The sequence below is a fragment of the Xiphophorus hellerii genome, chromosome 9 (assembly GCF_003331165.1).
Source record: "Xiphophorus hellerii strain 12219 chromosome 9, Xiphophorus_hellerii-4.1, whole genome shotgun sequence".
NCBI lineage: Eukaryota > Metazoa > Chordata > Actinopteri > Cyprinodontiformes > Poeciliidae > Xiphophorus > Xiphophorus hellerii.
Window position 1 is genome coordinate 9,594,262 of NC_045680.1, and position 14,750 is coordinate 9,609,011.

Sequence of the window (14,750 nt, forward strand, 5' to 3'; positions counted from 1 at the left end):
CCGACTGATTAATGGCGTCTTGCCCAGCAGAGGGAGTGTCTTCTGTGATGGAGGAAGCGGTAGTGCAACAGCGTGTGTGCAGTGAATAAATGCTGTACATTAAACAAATTCTCCACGCTCGTCTTGGCAGCAGGCATGTGGGAGTATTGCAGACATTGGCTGGGTGTTTTGTCTTTTTCTTATCCTCCAAATAAAACAAATGGAAGCTTTATATTTATGAAGTTCTTACACATTTGCTTCCATACAGGCTTTAACGTGTAATCTTTTTTCACCTATTAACTCGATCAGTATACCTGGGAACTGTACAGCAGCCAGCTAGTTTGGTGACACTAGAAAGAAGCAGCTTGATCCCAGTGTACCGTTAGAATAAAAGTTCATGTCGATGGTCAGACATTGAGGTAATAATGTCCACAGAGTCTAGTTTAGGGGGGTTATCTTCAGGCGGTGCCCAGTTCAGCAGACAGCAGGTGGGAAGGAAAGAAGTCAATAACATCAGCCACAGACATAGAGGAGTGAATGGAAGTTGTTATCTCTGAACTGTTAAACATGACATCAAAATGACGCATTTATTGCAAGATTTGACAGGATATTTTATCCTACAGTATTTTCTTCTATATATATTAAATCATTTTGAAAATGATTTAACATGCAGTTTCTTCAGGAGTGGAGTCTTTTGTGATGAGTTTTGGGATGAGTTTGCATTGTAGTTGAGTAGATTATTTATTATTTACACGGGAACAGCTCTACTTATTACCTTTCATGTGTTTTTTCTGAAACTCTCTGTGAGTGCTCATGAGCTCTTGGGCAACTCTTTTGATTTTCTTTTGAAACCTCTGTCAGAAATTTTATGAGGAGGACCTGGCCTTATTTTCATTTTATTTAATTATTTAATTATTTATTTATTTTTGGCAGATGAGCTTCTTTCTACTTGGAGTTTTCCAGGACATTTGGAAATTGAGAAATAAATCAGTAGCCACTGCCATCAGTGTGTCTTTCAAAAATAAGTGGGAAACTTAGCTCACTTCATTGACTGAGTGGCTTCACGGTAAGCACATGCTCTGAGGGTGGATCACAAGTTGGATCCACAGAACACTAAAGGAAATATCTATTCTATTACTAATAATGTAGCAATTGTCTAAGCAATGCTTTTAGATTGATTCTACTTGTGCCGTACCTTGGTGACAATAAACCTTTTAATAGGCCATCAGTGAGACCTAAACCTGCTAATAACTTTCACTGTGAGGGAGTAGAATTGCTTTGTAAATAGTAAACAGTTTCTTGGTTACATATGACTTTTTGCAGATTTTTTTTCTTTGTGTGTTTAACACAAACAGAATACGGTGACACAATTGTACATTTTTGGCACTTATTTCAGAAAATTAAGCTCATATTTTTTAAATATTTTACAAATATTTCAAGATTTTTCTTGTCATTTTGATAATTATGATTTACAAATAATGAAAATTAAGCCTCCCAGAAAATTTGAGTATTATATCAGATTGATAAACATTTTCTTAACAGAAAGTTCAGGCGCCTGCAAATTTAGTGGGTCTCCTTTTGATTAAACTACTGCGTCAGTGCTGTGTGACATGGATGTGAACCTGTGGCACTGCTATAGTGTAATGGAAACACAGATTGCTTTGATGGCAGCCTTTGTGTTATCGGCATTGTTGGATCAGGTGTCTCATCTTTCTCTTGACAATAATCTATAGTTTCTCTATGGGGTTACATCAGGAACGCTTGTTGGCCAATAAAGCTTGGTAACCCCATGGTCATTGAATCGGCTTTTGATACCTTTAACAGTATGGACAGGAGTCAAGTCCTGCTGGAAATTTTTTCATATTTTCATAACCCTTTTCAGGAAAAGGAAGCATGATGCTCTTAAATGTCCTTATAGACGGATGTGTCAGCTGTGGACTTCAGAAAACATGGTGGACAAACACCAACATAGTTGATGGCACCCTAAATAATCACTGACTGTGCAAACCTCACCATGGATTTTAAGTAACATTAACTTTGTTACTTGTGATACTACATTTTAAAAACTTCAGTTTCACTTGAAAAGAGGAGTTTGAATCTTTGAGTTCTTTATCTCCTTGGCTTAGGCAAGACTCTTCTGATGTGGACTGCACTTCAGGTTTAGCTCGATACTAGAAAAGCAACATTTGTAGCCCATGTGTAGGGCTACATGTAGCATCTGTAGGGCCCCATGTGTAGGGCCCATTTGTTCAGGCTAGATTCAGTACTCTAGCCTGAAACTACTCGTTCTAAAGTTCCCCAAAATTTTTGAGTGGATGTTGCTTCTCAGTTCTCTCATGTCTGCAGTTTTCCTTATCGCTGGTGCTCCTTTTTCTACCACACAATTTCATATAAAATATTTTGAACTGTACTTGTACATTCTTTTAATCTTTGTTTTAATGTTTTTATCCAGGGATTAGTTAAATTGCTGTCTACATATAGTGTTAAATTAAATATTTTTTAACATAAATAGTTACTTAGAAATCACGGATGTGTTTGCTAATATTTCCAATGTATTCAATAATAAAGAAGTGATTTTGTGTTTTTGGATAGCAGGGCTGTGGAAAGACCTTTAGAGAGTGGATGCTCAAGGACCACTGGAACAAAATTTTAAAACACCTTGTAACAACACAACCTAGATAGAGCAAGAATCTAACATGAAATTGCATCATACTATATGGATAACATGAGGTGGGAACAATACAATGTCAAAGTAGCCTATGTTTTACCTCATGAGTTACAATGCTGCTGTTGATGAGCAGCTGCTCCTTTCTTGCTGCCACTGGTAGTACTGGAGGCCAGAGTTGTGCTGATCTGAAACTGTAGACATTAAAAAGATTAGGAGAGAATATTGCTGATTAAAAAAAGTATTGTGATGTACATTATGAAACATTTTAAATTTCTGGTATGTCACTAAATAGATCCTATTATCTTACTGGTTAACCTCCACAACTGTGTTCTGGAACATTGAAATTGGACTTATAGTAAGTCAAATGTGAGAACTGTGATCAAGACAATGCATATTGTCAGTATCACTCATAGATTGGCCACATCCATCATGTGCCTGCATTTTCCCTGAATATGCTTGAAATTCAATAAGCACATTATAATAAGAAAAAAAGAAAGAAATAGAAATAAAAATCATCTTAAATAATGAGTCATAGCTATTTTTGACTTCTTGAGCCCAGTATCATTGCCAGCTACTGGGTTGCAAATGGTGCTTTGTTTTCAAATTTTTTGTGTTTTCAAATTTAGCCTTGGTCATCTAAAGATTTATTTAATTCAAATTCAAATCCAAAAATACTCTATTAATCCCAAAGGGAAACTAAAAAATGTAAATTCTTCATCATTGTAATTTTTTCACATGGAGATTCAAATATCAATATAAAAGCTATTTTAGCTTGTCTGTCTGAACCATCTGACAGATTTGTCAGCTATCAGTGGGGAAACATGGTAAATTTTTCAAAAACATTTAACTATTTTTGAAAGCATAAGCTAAAACAGAAAGCATTCATTTTAAATTGATATTTTTTTAGCGTACACTCTGTCAAACAAAATCATATTTTTATTTTGAAAAACACTTTTCACAAGGAAAAGACAAGCTGAGCTAACCTTTGCCTTCAGATGTGCTCCAGTGGTCAGCTACAGACTCAAAAAAGAGAAAGAGAATGCTGACCTTACCGAGCATTCAACTTCCAGATGTGTAGTAACTTACAGAAGTACAGGGCAAACACTATGAACCCAATCTTTACATTATTGGTCTACAAGTACAGCGGGTGGGTGATTATCAAAACATGTATCGACTCCCACTCAACCTTACGCACACCCACACCCCTACATGCTTCCACACACAGATTCTGGCCAGGCTCATTAAAGATGTGAAAGAGAAAATGATCTAAAAGGAGAAAAAAATAGACGAAAGAATGGAGGCCAGGAGGGATTTCATGCAGATTTGCTCTCCACAGCTCTCAGGCAATCAGCAGCAAGCCTCCTCAGCCGGGAACTGTCGTCCTCTGGTCAAAAAGGGCAGGGGATGGGGAGAGAGAGAGAAAATCATCTCTGCATTTGTTGAATTCCCCCACCTAGCACTTGAGGAGGCAGTTCATTTGGTAATCTCTTTCATTAATGTTTCTCTTTCATTTCTCTTTCCCCCCCCTCTGTCTGCCATGTCTTTGTCCACTTTAAAGGTGCAAGCCAGAAAGTAGAAACAAGAAGCAACTGAAGCAGCTGAAGATATGAGGCTAAAGAGATTTTGAAAACAACTCAGTGGTAAGTGGGCCAACAAAAAAATTTCACAGCGCCTTCCATTTTGCTGTTATTTTGTTCTCTGGTAGAACTCTACATAACAACCAATTTTCACATCAGTGGACACAGAGTCTTGTCTCTTATTTTTTTAGAGAACAGAGCTCTGTGAATTTTGTGCTTTGTTTTTTCCTTCATTTTTTTCCCTTCTCTGTCACAACTTTCTGAGTTTGCATTGCAAATATGAATTAGAAATAATGACTGAAAATTTATTTTAAGTGTCAGTGGCATATTATATTATGTCAAATATGCATAATATAATATTAAATAACCTAGAGCTTTTCTGAAGAAAAATGTAATTAGCTGCTTTGTAAAGGAATTCATATTATCAATGCATAAAGATGAGGAAAATGTGTCTCACAGTCAGGTGCTACAGCTTCAAAGGTGCGACCCCAGCAGGTTTTAATTATCTGTTAAACATTTCTTAATATCTTTATATCAATCCTGTATATGTTTGCTAATTAATGTAATTAGTTCTTAATATAACAGTATAGATGGATTGCGTTTGCATAAAGGTGACAAAAGATGTTTCTACATTTACTCATAATCTGACTAAAGTATGTAGCAAGAAGAGGAATGGTCCTGAAACATAATCCGTAAAGTCAACCAAACAGAGCAGTTTCAGTGGGACACATATTTATTTTCAAAATCCAGCATAAAAATTAAATGATAATAAATTGTTCCAGAAAAGAAATTTGTTTCCCTATCACTACCTTTTTCCAAAAATCTAAGTGAGTAAGGCATGAAGGTCTGACTGAGATGGACCTGAGCTTGGTCATTTTAGCTTTGGTTTGGTCATTGCATGCAACAGGTTTAAAAGAGCAACAATGTGAGACATTTCACATTTTGTTAAGGTTACATTCTCTTCTGTTTATCAAAGAGTACAGAATACAATACCACATTTATCTGAAAGATACTTAAACAAACTTCCTTACCAACATCTTTAGAAAAAGATGGCTTCAAAAAGATAACATAGTTAGAAGTTTGATTCAAATTTACCTTCATGCCCACCTTTTTTTTTCTTTTTTGGTGTTCTGCTTCCTAATGATAGCAACACGACACACACTGAACTGTCATCTTCTTTCACACATCCCTTCACACATCTCTCCACAAAGCCCATCCATTGAAATTGACAGCTGAGCTCAGACTGAGAGAGGGCCATCATCTACCTGTCACAGCAGGCTGGCACTGATGAGCTCCTCCTGCAATTCCAAATTTCACAAACAGCATTGGCGATATTTTGATCAGGAAGCCATCATGCATCAGTTTAGACATATAATGTATACAGATCCCTGAGCTTTCGCCTCTCTCACCCAATTTCTCTCTTATTTTCTCCACTCTGGTGCACAGCGCTATTAAATTATTTTGGAAAGGTTCTACTTGACAATGATTAATTATTTTGTCTATAAAATACAAAACTTCGAATCCTCTTGAGATTGGAAACCAGCTAGTGTCCCTTAAATAAAACTGACTCCTGCTTTAAATGGTAAGTGTGTAGTTTATGTACTTATTTCTTTAACTCTATCTGTTATTTTTACTCACAATCCCTCTTTCAGGGATGTCCTTGGATATTGATACAGCACATTCAGCTGTGAAAGGAGAGTCAAAAAGGCAACAGAAATTAAACCTGAAACCGCAATCTCACATATCAGTGTTCAATATTTTCAGATTATATATATATATATATATATATATATATATATATATATATATATATATATATATATATATATATATATCTGGTAAATATATATATATATATATCTGGCCATGGTAAAAATGTAGGACATACGTCCTGGAATTCAAAGTTTCTGTACTTCGACTCACTTATGCTTTTCTTATATCTAAGAGTCATTGCCTGTATCAAGGTGTTTTGTTTTGCCTTTTATAAAGGCTAGAAAATGGTTTTTCTTCAACAAGAAATTTGGTTGTTTTGTTTATGAAACAGTGACAAACGTGTAAGTTCATAGTCTTAATTCTGTGATGTAAACAACATTATTCTCAATGTAAATACTCATATAATGTTGGCAGTGATGACAACAATGTATGTTTGTATGATTAGTTCCATTTTGGGGACAATTTTATGTTCATGTTTTAACATGTTTCAGATTTATATGTGTTTTCCACATATAAATCTGTGGAAAACACATATAAATATATATATATATATATATATATATATATATATATATATATATATATATATATATATATATATATATATATATATACAAAACAGTTCATCGCTGCTTAGTATGAATCTACACAGAGATGAGTGGAGAGGCATTGTAAATAAAAAGTTTATTACTTCATTATGCCATATTATACACTTACACTTACTTACTGTATATGTATATATATATAAGTGCATACCAACAATTTCTGTTGGTAAATACTTACTGCGTATTCTGGCATAAACTTTTTATTACTCAACGATGCCTCTCCACTCATCTCTGCGTAGGTTCAACCTCATCCAGATATTACAGCACTATGTCAATATGCAATACCTCCACAGTGTTGTGAAACATTTTCATCTCCACAGCTCTAGCCCGGTGGATGGTTTTATTCCAAGCTGAAACATTTGCTATAGTTGACACCACTGCCATCACGCATGCCATGTCCTCATTTCCATATCATCGCTTGATTATTGCCACCAGTGGTGTCGCAGCAGACATGCAGAAACTGCGAATGAATGTGAGCAAATGAGTGTCAGAGCAGATACAAGTCCAGGCATCGCCTCTGTGTCTCATCCACACACAGTGCTAAGCTTCATATCTTTGGAGGCCTAAAGCCTTAGGTTAACAGCTGCTTTTGGTAAACTGAGCCACAGTCATAGAAAGATGTCAGCGAGTTGCTTTTTTAACTGTAGAGATAAAGGAAAGTCACGTTTGTTTCATGGAACATTGTAAAACGTTAATTTTACAACCTGTACTCAATATTTCTATTCATAGTTCAAGTAACACACTTTTTGTAACGCATAGCAAAAAAGATCAATGCACAGCAACAAAGTATTAAATGACGTAATGTTTCAATCTATCCATAGGTATTTTTTGAAAAATTCACAGTAGGCACAGATTATGTAGCCATTTCTCTCAAAGTCTTATGGCATTGCTATGAAATGAATACCATGGTGGTATTCATTTTTTACATTTAATTGCTGATGAAAAATATTTTTGATAATATTAAAAGTAACTGGCAGAACAATTTATCCGAATGTTCTGCCATCAGAGATGGGTGGTAACTAGTTATATCTACTTGACTAACTTTTTGGAAATACATTTTTTGAAGTCTTCTTGAGTATTACTTCATTAACACCCTTCTTACTACAGTACATTTTCCGGCAAACCTACCCACCTCGAGTTGTTTCATAGAATGACCAATAGATTGTAAACAGGTTTATTGTTTGAATGTTATTTCTGTTTGGTTGGTATGTTGTGTTTTTTAAAGGTCAAGTAAACATTCAGACAGTACATAATGTCACTAAAAGTATTTTGCATTCTTCTTGCATGTAGACTTTACCTTCTGTAGTTGTTGAATTGGTCTTAATCAATACATATTTGGAAAATGCTATGAATAGATGTAACAATGTCAAAGCTGTGATAGTATAATAATTAGTTTAAAATGTTTGAACTGTCTAATGAAATATGTGCAGCAATCAGTTATTTAAACAACTGTTTTCTGCACACATATATTGACGGTAACAACCTTATAGTGATTTAAAGTGGACTAAACATAAAGCACATTTAATGTAAAAATGTGTCAACTAGACTGCCACTTTTGATGAAATATTTAAAAATTATATAATAGGGACCTAAATGCCACTTACTACATTTCAAGTTGCCAGAGTCTGTTATCGGTTATAATATATTTCACAATTTCTCTCAAAAATGTGAAAGGTTGATTATTGCTGTTCTAGAGGCTTGACCTCACCTTTGTTGAGCTGCTTTGGGTCTTTAGCAAACAAACCTACCATTAAAAGCCCTTTGGTGGTGTGCTGATAAAAGGTCACCCGTGTTAGACTGCCAGCAGGTGTAATTTGCAGCTTTTATTGTGCCTTAAAATGAGACATCCATCTCAAGAGGAAATAAGCCTCGAATTGGGCAAAATGTCATTAGCATTTGTTTGACAGTTACAAAACACTGCAGTCTGATTGGGTTAGAGTGGAATCATGGAGCTGCTAACGAAGCCTGTGGCTGCTTTCTTAGCTCGGTCAAAATTAAGCTTTTATTTTATTTTATTTTTTCATGCTCAATATTTGGAGGAGCACTTTTTATATTTTATTTTACACGTCATGCATAACATTTAACATATCTTTCACTTTGGTGCCTGTCTGTTGATGTAACACTTCAGCATTAGAGAGACAGAGGTAAGACAAGCTTTTCTTGGTGTACCCTGACTTGAACAAATCCTTAAGGCCTTTGCTCTGCTGACTGAGTTTTAAAGACAGTTTCTGTGAGAAAAAATAGCAGCGGCTCTTAAGTAGCTCCCAAGATGTTAACAGCACAATTAAACAAAGCTCTGCTAATCTTTATAGCTGGCATCAAGAGGCAGCGTGTTCTCTCAGAGCAGTGTTCTACGTAACATGGCGTTGGGGGTCTGAGAGAGGAGGTAATATGCCTGATGAGCAGCCATAGTGATGCCTGTACTACTTAGAGAACAAAAAAGCAATCCTACTATACATCCTAAAGAGAGAGGAGGAAAAATGGGAATTAATTAGCATTATTCAATTATACACGCTCCATTTATTTGCAGCAGCATTTAAAAAAATGTAAAGTGACCCCCGATTTTCTGGTAATGAATTTGATTATGCCAGCGCATATAATTTCATGGTATTTGGGACGTGAGATGTTTTAGCTAATATACTTTCCTGTGTGAGATGCGGTAAAGTCATGCAGCATGATGCATCCTAAATGTGCTTCTTTGTTTAAAGAGTTGTTTACAGGGATTTATATTTTTCTCTCCGTAATTTGGAAGAGATCCAAGCTGAATTTTGTTGCAGTTTCAAAACAAGAATTTTTCTTTCAGACATTCAAAACTTCAGCAGTGAAGTTTTTCCAACGATTTGTCAAACTTTCACATTATATTTCAAGAAAGCTGATGGATGAAATTAAACAACCTGCTGATGTAGCCTATTGCTGAAAAAAACTTGAGATGAGATATTTTTGAAGAGGGTTAGAGTGATGCTATCTTATATCTATTAATGCAGTCACTGCTGTGTTACCCGCAGGCCATAGGGCCTAATCCAGAGGAGATGGATTGAATGGTACTGTGGCTCAGGCTTGCCAGACTTACTTAGATTCTGGTTGAGAGCACAATGCTGTGTGGGCGAATCTATTCTGTCCTGGGTAGGGCACAGCATAAACATTGCCCAGAAAACACAGGCAGTCATGCAGGCACTCAAGTGGACAAGAGCAAAACTATAAGGATGGTTGCTTTTAATTTCCTTTCTGATGCCTTTCTGTAGCACTCGTTCATGGGGGCTTCAGAGTGGGCCAGAGAGGAAGCAGAGAACATAGTGTGCTGGTGTTTAAGAAGTACCTGTATTTTCTCTCTTTTTTTTTTTTTTTTTTTTTAATGGGTTCATCAAGTATTTACTGGTGTCCTTCCTCTTCCTCACACTTACTCAGACTGAGGGAAATCTGCCATGATTAATCCAGATGACAGCTGTGGAGCAACAACTCGCTTACGCCACAACTGTCTTTAAGTAATCTGTCTTTTCTCCATGGCACAGGGGTGCTCTAACTCCTGACCCTGCGTGCAAACACAGTACCACCGCTTCCTCAGCCCTTTTGCCTTCTCACCATCATCCCCCGGCTTTCACAACCAAATAAGGAAGATTGAGCCAGTGAGAGCCAGCAAGTCGGTCAGCCAGCCCACTGAAGAGGCCATTAGGGAGCTAGCAAGCCAGTGAAGAGGTTGGTAGAAAACCACCTCTGGCATCACTCATCACTCCATGCCTCTTCAGGTTTTTATGCATTTTCTTTGCAACACTGAGATGCGCATGCTTGCTTAAAGATGCACATGCATACAGCGCTAACCTAGATTAACGTTATTCACTTAGAGCATACAGAATACAATGACATGCACTGAATATAGTTTGGACACACAATTTTAGAAGCACTCCGAAATGTGCTCTGAAATAAATCACTCTGCACAGATACAGAAGAATATGCATGGAACAACTTCTCAAAAGGATGACGTAAAGAGGTATTGCAAGATAAAAATTGAGAACAGTCACATCATAAAAGTTAAACACTACATAGTTCTTTTAAGGTCACTGTACAGGAAAGACTTGTATGAGCCACACTGTTACTTTTCAGACAGAAAAAATGTTTTTTAAGAGAGCAAAACTTTTTTTTTTTAATAGTTAATACCAGAGTTGTTGGTTTTTGCTTTTTGCTTTTTTGTTGATTTCAGACTTCAGACTTGGTTAAATCACACAAGGTATTTTACTTAGGGAGGAAAATTCAGGAACCTACAAAGCTTCTTGAAAAAAATCTTCGCCTAATTGTGAGACATGAAGAGAGAAGAACAGATGAATAACTAACCAAGATGAATTTGTATTCAGGTCTCTATGAGTCAATCCTTTGTAGAACCCTGGACCAGTTTCTTTGAGTATGTTTGTGACAGGCTTAGGTAGTGATTTTTTTTTCTTTTTTTGGTTAATTGTTCTTTGCAAAACTGCTTAAACTCACTCGTCTTGGATGGAAAGTGTCAAAGAACATCAATTTTCAACTCTCGCCACAGATTCTCAACTGGGTTTAGGTCTGTTTTTTGACTGCTTTTGCAGGATGTTAACCAGTGTTTGTTGGTGCAGAGCACCACACTGTGCTCTGCATGTAGGCCAGAACGTTCTGTTTTGGTCTCATCTAAACAGATAACACATGCCCCCTACATGATTTGTGGCAAACTGCAAAGGGACTTTTTGTAGCTTTTCCTTTTGGCACTCTTCTAGCAAGTGATATCAGAATAAAGTCGGGATAAAACCCTCAACTCTATTTAGATTTTTATTTGCTAAATAATATGAAAACAATGCACCATTTTATTCACAACTACCGTTGTGTTTGTCTATAAAATAAAATAAAATTGATAAAATACCCCAAAGTAATAACGTGACAAAATGTGAAGAATATTAAAGCCCTATAATTCCTATTGCTCCACAAGGAGCATTTACTCATGCAGCAAAGTCCACACTGACCGCTGACATGCTTAATGGATGTTCCATATGTTAGAAAAATCCATTCAAAATCTATAAACAGTAGTCCACAGGATAGACGCGACACAAGCTAAGACATAGTATTGCAAAAACACTCAATCTTCCGTGTGCCAGCATCTCAGTTTGTATCTTTGTCGCTCCAAATCCTATTGGTTTATTTAACTTTAGTGTTTTCTCCTCCTGCAAATGTCAGCTGAGTTCAGTGAAGCTGGAGGGAAAATCACTCCCTCATACTGAGGGTGAGCAGGTTAAAAACACACACGCACGCACACATTTAGGCTGAAAAAGAAGACTGAAAATACTTTGGGTTTGCAACAAAAACAGTATGCTGGATAGATCTTAAGTATATTGTTATTGATAACTGTGATTTAAACCTATATCTAAGGTATCTTTGTTTCTTCAAAAATTTGAAGAACATGAATCTCTTAACACACTTCCACACCAATATGTGATGAATAATAGATTGGATGACTGAGCTTTACCTTCACTGCTTGCTTTGTTGAGTGGATGAACTTCTTCCTGTAGTTGAATTTCAAAACGTGAAACAATTGCAAAGGTGTTACCAAAATACCTGCCTAAAATGTAATTTTGGTATAGAAGTCTGAGTCATTCAGGTTGGACACTCTCCTTATCATACTAATCTTTACTACTGAAAACAGAATGATTAAATTTTATGAGATAGGTTTTTATTAGAACGTTTGTAAGTGCAACCACATGAAATAACTTTTTTTTTTGTCCTTCTACATTGCTAAAAAAAAAAAGCAGAGAGAGCAGATAGATTCATCCCCTATCAGCAGGTTGTATTCACCACATTCCCATACCCAATCCTCCTCCTGCACCCAACAAGCTCCTATCTCCATTCTCAAACTCCTGTCTGTTGTAGTGCTCACTTGTGTATCAAGGTAATGAATTCATAATCTCTCCCAGGCTCTTTGTAGATCTCTATCGTGGTGCAAGATAAGGGTAAGCGTCGTTGCACTCTAATAGCCGTCAGTCTTCCTTGCTTCCTGCATGCTGTGAGTGTGTTTACAGTATGTGTGTGCTTGGGAAGAAAAAAAAAGCACCCGCTGCCAGAAGCCTCATTGAACTGCTCTTCGTTTTGGCTTCCCAGGGCAGACAGAAAAATATCCTGGCCTGGACGACTGTCACTTATCAGTAAACTGTCGAAGCTACAAGGCAGGATGTCTCCTGGAGTGAGGAGCATTAAGCAGCGCCCCACTTCATCTCTTTCTACCTGTGTCGTACACTCACAACACTTAACATCTTGTGACTCCAGCTGACAAATACTTAGTCGTTGTGAAGGTAAATATCTGAGAGGGTCAAGCTGTCTCACAGGCACTAAAATTGTGGCAAGGGGTGGCTCTTTGGGGGGGAGGGCGGCTGGCTCATGCACGTGGTTTTAATTGTGTTTTCAGTGGGGTGATGAAATGTCCTCCATTTGAGCACAAGCTGGCAGTAAGTGGGTTGTCGCCTCCAGGGACAGGGTGAGCAATGGCCCGCTGCTATCGTAGGTGATTGTGCAAAAGCCCCCTAAGGGTGACAGAGATGAACGAAGGAGTTGGGAAGACAATGCAGACAGAAGCAGCCCTTTTTATTTTAGTCTCACATGGTTTCAAAAATGGATATCAGGGCAAAGAAAAGTGGCAAGTAAGTACATGAATCTGCGGAGGCAAAGTGTATTTACAAGCTCTCCATCCAAGCTTCGTAATAGGATGCATTTTATATTAAAAGGCATAGTGAGGCATAAATCAATTTCCAAATGTTTTTAAAAAAAACTCTCTCTACTGTATATAAATGGTATCAATGAAAAAATATTTTTTAAGGAAGTTATACTCCACAAACATACTTCCGCATTTATTAGTTTTCTAACAATCACAGCCAATACACAAAGTGTATTGGTGTCTTATATACCAATACAATACTTATATATATATATATATATATATATATATATATATGCTATTAAAAATGTAAAAAGTCTTTTACACATTTGTATTCACCCCCTACTGCTCTAATACCTCTAAAAACAATCCATAGCAGCCAACTGCCTTAAGAAGTCAGCTATATGCTAGAGTCTAGCTCATGCTGAGATTTGATGGAAAGATAGATGGAAATAAAATCAGGGTAATCCTGGGGGGAAAACTGTCAGAAGCAGCAAAAGACTGTGAGACTGTGGCAGAAGTTGAACCTACAGCAGGTCCATAACCCTGAACATGCAGCCAGAGCTGGTTTAGATCAAAGAATAGCTCAGTCAAAGTTTAGGTCTAAATCTAAAGGAGAATGTGTGGCAAATTTGTAAAATTGATGTTCATATATACTCGCCATCCAACCTGACAGATGTTGAGCTAATTTGCAAAGATAAAGGTCAACAATAATAGTTTAGATGCACAAAGCTGGTAGAGCCATATCCTGAAATACTGGCAGCAAAGGTTAGTTCCCCAAAGTATTGACGCAACAGATCTGATCCATATGCAGGACACATTCAGATTTTTATTGAGCAAAAAAAAAAATAAAAAATTAGAAACACTTTGTCTTTAACAAGTACTACCGGTCTATGACTTAAAATCCTAATAATATGCATTACAGGTTGTGGCTGTAACATGATAGATGCACTTATATATATATATATATATATATATTCATTTTGACTTCACACAGCTTTCTTGCTTTCATCTCCTTGAATGACTTTTTAACTCCATGTCATTTCTTCACAAAGGAAATTAACAGATGTGATGAGGATCATTGTCATTTCACAACTGAGTAAAATTAGACAGTTACTTAACAAATTTCACAAGTTGTTTGCAGGGTCTTCCCTTTCCTTGTGCTGTTACGATATCCAGTAACAAGACACAAACGATTAAATGCTCCTCCCAGAGCGCTCATCACATCTTCCGCTTGCTGAATTTACATGGCATTTATGAACACTCACAAGGAAAACAAAAAGTGGACAAGGAGAGAGCAGGGGAAGGGAGCTCGCCAATGGAGGAGTCTCATTATTCCGTTATGGATTGCACATGTCAGCGAGTAAGTGCTGTTTTTATCCCTCTAAAGCACCAGCCACAGCCACCGAGCACATTTCCCTACCCAAGTGAAATTTAGCATGTTAAGGCTCGTGCCACCAGGGGAACAGTGGTGAGAGCACTGGGCTGCTTCTAAGATTTGCTGCCTTGATTAAATAAGGGACTGTAAGTGTGAATAAGAGGCCATGGGAGAA

The 14,750-nt window shown here is 36.9% G+C and overlaps 1 protein-coding gene across 15 annotated transcripts in view; it reads left to right on the forward strand.

Annotated features, from left to right (window-relative positions):
* ptprsa (protein tyrosine phosphatase receptor type Sa) overlaps positions 1 to 14,750 on the forward strand; it is a 259,420-nt gene that overhangs the window by 48,062 nt on the left and 196,608 nt on the right. For all 15 annotated transcript variants that reach the window (XM_032572235.1, XM_032572242.1, XM_032572238.1 and 12 more), the window contains exon 2: positions 4,206 to 4,287. The gene's annotated coding sequence lies outside the window, so the exon portion shown is untranslated. The remainder of the gene's footprint in view (positions 1 to 4,205; positions 4,288 to 14,750) is intronic.